Genomic DNA, 7,604 nt, shown 5'->3' with positions numbered 1-7,604 from the left:
ACACTTTCACAGCATAAGTCTTCAAATTATTCTCAAAATAAAAGGAAAAGGAGTAGGGGTGCGCGTTAGAACCACGAAATTCTAAAAAAATAATTAAAGTACCAGTTCCAAAACGCTGTAGAAAGAGAACCACTGCTCACAGTCAGAATGACATCAGACTTCAACAGCATATTACTGACGCAGGGGGAAGCGTCACTGAACACACAAAGAAAAACGAAAATTTGGCCAGTAGATGACGCTTTAATCGTCAGCATATGCACATAGACGCGCTGCACCTGGACGTTCCTCAGCTAGCGTCCGAGAAGTCCAACACGACTGTCTCAATGAACATTCACGCGCTGCAGGTAAGGTTCTTTTACAAGAACGGTGACTGTGCACCAGTAGTCCTGCAGAAGTCCCGCACACTCTACGGTATGAAAAAAATGCTTTGGTCCGATTGTTTCTTAAGGGTCTAGAGAAAATGATTACAAAATCCGAAAAGACAGTTTCTTTTGAAATGCAATATGGCAAAGATAGCAGGTGATCCGACATTCGTCGAAGATGTGGCCACACCACTGCATGGGGAGTGAGGGGGGGAGGGGGGGGGGGAGACAGTTCAAGTGGTGGACTGCAGACACCGAACGTTGGACATACCTGGGAGTACGGTGCATAAAATACTGTGAAACATCCTTCACTGCCACCCATACAAAATCACTTCTATTTAAGAGCTGCTTTTTGCACAAACGTTCGCTGTAGAATTTCTTGTTCGCATGGAAGTGCAGAGTGGATAGCCATGAATATCATGTTGACGTTGACAGATGCAGCCCATTTCCATCTCCAAGGATATGTCAGTGCACAAAATGGCAGAATATGGACAACTAAAATCTGTATGCGCATCAACCGGTACCATTTCATTCCGAAAAGGTGGCTCATGGTTCTAGTTGACGGCATCGTTTATCATAGGGACGTATTTTTTCGAGGATTTGAGTCCTGCGTGTCCTGTTACCTGTATCATCACTAGAAACGCTATGATAGTCTTTTGCGCAATAACGTCATTCCAATAATTCAATATCTTGGATGTGTGGGTAGGATCATTTTTAAGAAAGATGGCGCTACTCCGCACATTGCACAGCCAGTAAGGCAGCTAGTGCAGAGACATTTCGGAAAAGCTAAAATTTTCAGCAGCCATTTCCCTACAAGATGGCCGTCCAGATCACTTGATCTTATCCTGTGCGACTTCTGGGTGTGAGATTATCTGAGACATAACGTGTTCAGGGCTCCGATTACGAAAGTAGATGAACTGTTGGCATGCACTGCGCGACGCTTTCTGACCTGTTGTGGAGCATCCCGTTTCTCGATTTCAACTTGAAGTAGAAAACGGTGGACAGCCTACTGAACATGTCGTGCACCAGGCTCACGACAGAAACAGATGTGATTTTGTGTTTACGCTGTTTTGTCATCAGGGTATTTAAGAACCAATTTTTCCCATCCGATGTGGTACTATCTGGCTGTGGTGAAAGGGCTTACCTAACGGAGCCACAGCTGTTTACTAGCGATCTCGTGCACTCATGCACGTTGAACAGTACAGATGGTGTGATCAGTGGCGGATTTACATATAGAGCCACAAGGCATGGGCCTATGGGCTCTGTAGTCATTTTAACCTTTTACGTTTTAAAATATCTGTGCTTACAAACGTCAAAACTTTTTAATGTTGTTAAACAACTTGCTAGTTTAAATACGCCTTAAGAACGAAATTAGACAGTACAAGCTTGGAAATATACATTGTTTACTTGGTGACAATGGAAATTTATATTTGGGCTTCTATCTGCTATCATCTTCATGATTGTTAAAAACATTTTGAAGTAAGCTGTCCGGACGGCAGTCTACAAGACAATGTTTGAGACGTTATTATTCCGAGAATGTTGCCGGATCCTGCTTAACACTACCATATTCTCCCCATGAAAATATTGGGGTCCCTGAAAAGCTGTGATAAAGTAATCAGCAGTTTGTCAAATACAGTAACATGTGTGGGCCACGGTATGTAAAACCCGACTCTACTTAAATTTCTTGTAGAAATTACGCTGAAGTATCAAGTCAGCCCTCCATTACTGTAATTAATCTGAAAGCTCTGTGGTCTTAAATACAGGGCTATTACAAAAGATTGAAGCGATTTCATAAATTCACTGTAGCTCCATTCATTGACATATGGTCACGACACACTACAGATACGTAGAAAAACTCAAAAAATTTTGTTCGGCTGAAGTCGCACGTCAGGTTTCTGCCGCCAGTGCGCTCGAGAGCGCAGTGAGACAAAATGGCGACAGGAGCCGAGAAAGCGTATGTCGTGCTTGAAATGCACTCACATCAGTCAGTCATAACAGTGCAACGACACTTCAGGACGAAGTTCAACAAAGATCTACCAACTGCTAACTCCATTCGGCGATGGTATGCGCAGTTTAAAGCTTCTGGATGCCTCTGTAAGGGGAAATCGACGGGTCGGCCTGCAGTGAGCGAAGAAACGGTTGAACGCGTGCGGGCAAGTTTCACGCGTAGCCCGCGGAAGTCGACGAATAAAGCAAGCAGGGAGCTAAACGTACCACAGCCGACGGTTTGGAAAATCTTACGGAAAAGGCTAAAGCAGAAGCCTTACCGTTTACAACTGCTACAAGCCCTGACATCCGATGACAAAGTCAAACGCTTTGAATTTTCGGCGCGGTTGCAACAGCTCATGGAAGAGGATGCGTTCAGTGCAAAACTTGTTTTCAGTGATGAAGCAACATTTTTTTCTTAATGGTGAAGTGAACAGACACAATGTGCGAATCTGGGCGGTAGAGAATCCTCACGCATTCGTGCAGTAAATTCGCAATTCACCAAAAGTTAACGTGTTTTGTGCAATCTCACGGTTTAAAGTTTACGGCCCATTTTTCTTCTGCGAAAAAAACGTTACAGGACACGTGTATCTGGACATGCTGGAAAATTGGCTCATGCCACAACTGGAGACCGACAGCGCCGACTTCATCTTTCAACAGGATGGTGCTCCACCGCACTTCAATCATGATGTTCGGCATTTCTTAGACAGGAGATTGGAAAACCGATGGATCGGTCGTGGTGGAGATCACGATCAGCAATTCATGTCATGGCCTCCACGCTCTCCCGACTTAACCCCATGCGATTTCTTTCTGTGGGGTTACGTGAAAGATTCAGTGTTTAAACCTCCTCTACCAAGAAACGTGCCAGAACTGCGAGCTCGCATCAACGATGCTTTCGAACTCATTGATGGGGACATGCTGTGCCGAGTGTGGGAGGAACTTGATTATCGGCTTGATGTCTGCCGAATCACTAAAGGGGCACATATCGAACATTTGTGAATGCCTAAAAAAACTTTTTGAGTTTTTGTATGTGTGTGCAAAGCATTGTGAAAATATCTCAAATAATAAAGTTATTGTAGAGCTGTGAAATCGCTTCAATCATTTGTAATAACCCTGTATTTGAGCTTTGATTTAATAACACCCGTTTAACACATGTTTATACGAAAAGAACATAAGAAGAATTTCAAACAATGCGTGAAATACACTTCACAACAGTTTAAACATTTTATACATTTATTTACCTAGTTACATTTTTTTGCGAAAAAAGAAGAAGAAAGCAGCTTTCGTTTGTCTCATTTATTATGCTGCAGCTTGCACGATATCAAAGTTCCCAGTCTGTGCAATCGAATAGTACGTGGCATTGCAAATTTTGTATTAAACTTCTTAACTAATCTTTTTTTTTTCGAAGGAAGGTTATTTTTATTTTATGTTGGAACGAAAGGTGGATTTGCGTGTGGACATAACAGTGGTGTTCACACAAATGACAACACACCACATCAACTGCCAACAAGACTGCTTCAACTTTGCAGTCTGTCTACTCTGCCCACAGAATTAATGTTATAAGGATAACTGGGATAAGAGTCGATCCAGCACACCTCACAGTAAGAAATTCCAATAATTATTTGCATTTTAAATTAGAAAGACAGTTTCAAGAACATTCAGAACATATTTGTGTCCCAGCTAAAATTCCGGCGACGCGGAAAACAGAAGTCAAAAAAGGGACTGTCCCATTTCCTTTACGGGATGAATTCCAGCCGGCAGGTGTGCCTCTACTCTTCACTGACAACAGAGAAACAGGCGAAAATGAAATTAAATTATTCTGCATTCTCGTTTTTTCATAGCACAGTTACGTCGAGTATTCCGAGTTGGTCAGTTTATCGCCCCGTGTTTAAAGGAAAAATCTTTGTACTCGTGTGCCGTGTTTAAAGTAAAAAGCTTTGTGCTCATGTGCATTGTAGTACGATGGTAACTGTACACAGCCTTTCTTTCTATGCTTTTAAAATTTTTTTTTATTTTGTGTTGACTGTTGGTTGACAATTTTGTAAGTACCTTAACATCACTAACAGTGAAAAAAGAAAACGTGCAAAATTAAGTGGGACGGCATTTCGGAAATATCGAAGGAAAGGTGAGAACGAGAAGCCAATGTTCTAAAAATGCTTGGCAGAGTAGATAAATTTTTCGCAAGAAATGTTGTTGATTCGACTTCGAGTTCAAGTAGTACGGATGATTACAGAATGAGGTATTCACTCTGCAGTGTAGTGTGCGCTGATATGGGACTTCCTGGCAGGTTAAAACTGTGTGCCGGACCGAGACTCGAACTCGGGACCTTTGCCTTTCCCGGGCAAGTGCTCTACCAACTGAGCTACCCAAGCACGAGTCACGCCCAGTCCTCACAGCTTTACTTCTGCCAGTACCTTGTCTCCTACCTTCCAAACTTTACAGAAGCTCTCCTACGAAACCCTGCAGAACTAGCACTCCTGAAAGAAAGGATATTGCGGAGACATGGCTTAGCCACAGCCTGGGGGATGTTTCCAGAATGAGAGGAGAGCTTCTGTAAAGTTTGGAAGGTAGGAGACGAGGTACTGGCAGAAGTAAAGCTGTGAGGACGGCGCGTGAGTCGTGCTCGGGGAGCTCAGTTAGTAGAGCACTTGCCCTCGAAAGGCAAAGGTCCCGAGTTCGAGTCTCGGTCCGGCCCACAATTTTAATCTGCCAGGAAGTTTTTGTACGGATGATATTTCTGGCATTGCAGCTATTGTAAAAGAAGTAAATACAGATGAAACAAAAGTTAAAAATGAAGAAAAGCAAATTGTTCCTGATTTCGAGTTTCACGAAAAACTAAGCGTCGAGTCAGACATTACTAAAAGAAATAACCTCGCTAGTGATGATCCTGCAGAATGGTGTGTCAATGAATCAACAATCGACATTCTGTCACAACGTGGCATTAGTGAAAATTGTAACTGTGATTCTTAAAATGCAAGAAGATCAATAGGCAATAAAACCACTTATCTGAACAAAAATGTATTTTACTGTAAACATTTAAATGGTGAATCAACTCTTCGTGATTTTCTAGTACACTCCTGTAGCACCTTTGTTGTTTTTTGCGCACCATGTAAACTGTTCGGCCGTGATTGCTGCTAATGGTGTTGCAGATTAGAAAAATATTTCTAATATTTTATCTCATCGAAAGAATTCACTTGAACACAAAAATTTTGAGTTATCACTCTTAACAAGATAAAAGTCACTTGGGGCAATAAATAACCATTTCGGGTCATATGTTGAGACAGAAAAAAATGTACTGGCGCAGTGTGTTGAAAAGGGTGTTTGCAGCAGTGAAGAAGTTAACAAGTCGTGGACTCCCCTACGTGGACACGTTGAAAGATTCCATTCATTACATAATAGCCTGTTTATGATTCTTGAATTTATAGCCGAGTTTGATCCTTTTCTCGCAGAATATATTGAACAATATGGAAATTCAGGTCAGGGACATACGAGTTATCTTTCTTCAACAATTTGGACGAATAAAAAGAATTGTCGTAACTGACATAAAGTAGTCCAAATTTTTCTCTATAGTAGTAGATTCTACTGCAGACATTTCACATATTCATCAGTTATCTTCCATATTAAGATATGTGAACGCGATTGGTGAACCTGTTTAACGTTTCCTTCTGTTTTTACCAAAACCGGCACACAAGTACGGAAACTTAGCCGAAGCTGTACTAAAAGTCCTGTCAACAAAGTCCATTGATATTATTGACTGTAGAGGCCAGTCATATGACAACGCAAGCAATATGTCAGGAACCTACATTGGTTTGCAGGCACGTTTTAAAGAACGAAATCCGAAAGCGCATTATGTGCCTTATGCAGCACATTTTTTGAATTTAGTAGGCAATAGTGCTGCAAGCTGTTGTCTGGAAGCATGCACATTTTTCAGTGTAGTGTAAAATGTTAATAATTTTTTCTCTGCTTCTACACAGCGCTGGGATAAACTTCTTAATTTCATGAAACCAGGAAACAAAACTGTGAAACATTTATCAAAACACGTTGGTCAACAAGAGAGGAGGCGTGTGTAAGTCTATATTAATACTGGATGAGCGTTATCAATGTCCTCACACTTATTGCCAATGATTCGTTTGGAAAACCACTTGTCGAAATGCGGCTTCAGCTTAATTAAACCATCTCAGCAGACTAGAAACAGTATTCATGATGACAGTTTGAAAGGAAATACCCAGAGGTTTAATACTGTAAATCTGAAATTGCAAACTGAAAATATTTATATTAAAATAGTGCAAGAATTATAAGAATCACCTGTAGGATTTACTGCATGTATTCGTGGCATGTTCGACTATTACGAAAATAAATCGATGGATATTATGACTGATATAGACTGTGAATGCACCTATAAAAGATCACGAAAATGCAAACTTCATTATGACGAAGAAGCGGAGTCTGAAGAAGTCTTTCTGACGTGAAGGGAAAAATTTAGGGACGAAACATTTCTCCCAGTACTCGACAGGCGAATTAGTGAGGATGAAGGACAGCTATAGAACACTGTTGGACTCCCTTCACAGTTTTCAGTAACCTTACGAAACAGTTCACCTGAGGATATTGCTGAACGTGCAGCAAAACTCCCAGCTTCATATAACAAATTTAGAGCCTTCCTTCACTAGTGAATGTGTTGATTTCGCGGAACTTTTGAAATCTTCTAAGATTTGTGAAATACCAGTCGAAATGAGAAACGTTTTACGAAAAGAGAGGTTACGGTCCGTGTCTCCGTATGTTGACGTTGCTCTTAGAATATTTCTATCAATGGCACTTATAAATTGTTCAGCAGAACGCTCGTTTTCGGCTCTTAAGAGACTGAAGTCGTACCTACCTTCCACGTTGTCTGAGGAGAGATTGGACGTCTTGTCCATTCTTCACATCGAATCCGTCCTCCTAATGATAACCGTCTGAACTATGAAGATATGATCAACGAATTTTCTGCCGTCAAAACCAGACGCAAATTTTGCTGACTGGTGAGTTTGTTTATTTATTCATATTAGTTTTAAAAAATTAAGATTATAATGTGATCTTTTATTGTAACTTAGAGCACATTCATTTGGATTTACAAACTGCGTATTACCTGTTTATTTTACAGCTACCGATGGCAGAACGCGGAAACTAAACAGAACGCGGAACTAAACCTCGTTTACGTACAGACGTAACGGAAGGCGTCCGACAATACTAACAATACCCGATTGACCCAGGCCGCTCGGC

At 41.2% G+C, this 7,604-nt stretch overlaps 1 non-coding gene across 1 annotated transcript; it reads right to left on the bottom strand.

Moving 5' to 3' along the window:
- Positions 1–4,646: 4,646 nt before the first annotated feature.
- Trnas-gga lies at positions 4,647–4,721 on the bottom strand. Its single transcript has one exon. It is a non-coding gene; the product is annotated as a tRNA-Ser (tRNA).
- Positions 4,722–7,604: the final 2,883 nt, after the last annotated feature.

The sequence above is a fragment of the Schistocerca americana genome, chromosome 1 (assembly GCF_021461395.2).
Source record: "Schistocerca americana isolate TAMUIC-IGC-003095 chromosome 1, iqSchAmer2.1, whole genome shotgun sequence".
NCBI classification, from domain to species: domain Eukaryota; kingdom Metazoa; phylum Arthropoda; class Insecta; order Orthoptera; family Acrididae; genus Schistocerca; species Schistocerca americana.
The sequence above is the reverse complement of the archived record's forward strand: the minus strand, read 5'-3'. Positions and strand labels throughout refer to the sequence as shown.